Consider the following 769-nt stretch of genomic DNA (forward strand, 5'->3'; position numbering starts at 1 on the left):
CTAACGAGCATTCATCAAATAGCAGCATATAAAGGGTTTGTGGAAAGACCATAACCAAATGCAAGGCAAAGTGCATCAGTATTATAATGATTCCCCTAATACTTGAAACCGTATCATTCAGTAACTCTTGAGGGCCAAAAAACAGTACGCCTCCTCGCCCCATTTCCTTCCCCTTCCTCACCCCATTTTCACCCCTTCTCACCCCACTTCTTTCCCCCTCTTTGCCCCATTTCCATCCCCCTCTCACCCCACTTCTTTCCCCCTTCCTCACCCCATTTCCATCCCCTTCCTCGCCCTATTTCTATCCCCCTTCCTCGCCCCATTTCCTTCCCCTTCCTTATCCCCCTTGCCATCCCCGCTCCCACCGTGCTGCCGGCATCTTCGCACCGCCCCGCCATCCCCATCTCCTCCCCTCCTCCTCCTCCTCTCCTGCTGCCTCCATCCTCTCTCTTTCTCTCTCTCTCTCTCTCTCCTCCCTCCCCGACTTGCACTCAGCCTGTCTGGTCCCTGGAGCCCCACAGCAGCGAGCTCCTCTGTCTCCCCGACTCTCGCTCTCCTCTGGTGCCTACACACGGTCTCCGCAGTCAGATCCCCCTAGACTCCTGCTGGTTGTGCGTCCGTGCGTCCGTCCGGAATGCCCCCTCCCTTGCGTCTGGCCTCCTCCCTCCCTGTCGGGAGGGGGGGATGCTGCCTGATGCCCGCCGGTGCCTCTCCCCGCAGCGCCCGAGGCTCCCGTCATCGACACGCAGCGCACCTACGCCTACGCCCA

The 769-nt window shown here is 59.3% G+C and overlaps 1 protein-coding gene across 1 annotated transcript in view; it reads left to right on the top strand.

Annotated features, from left to right (window-relative positions):
* Window positions 1-769, top strand: part of TRIM46 (tripartite motif containing 46) — an 8,212-nt gene that overhangs the window by 6,281 nt on the left and 1,162 nt on the right. The window lies entirely within an intron of this gene.

The sequence above is a fragment of the Charadrius vociferus genome, unplaced genomic scaffold, assembly GCF_000708025.1.
Source record: "Charadrius vociferus isolate BGI_N301 unplaced genomic scaffold, ASM70802v2 scaffold2816, whole genome shotgun sequence".
NCBI lineage: Eukaryota > Metazoa > Chordata > Aves > Charadriiformes > Charadriidae > Charadrius > Charadrius vociferus.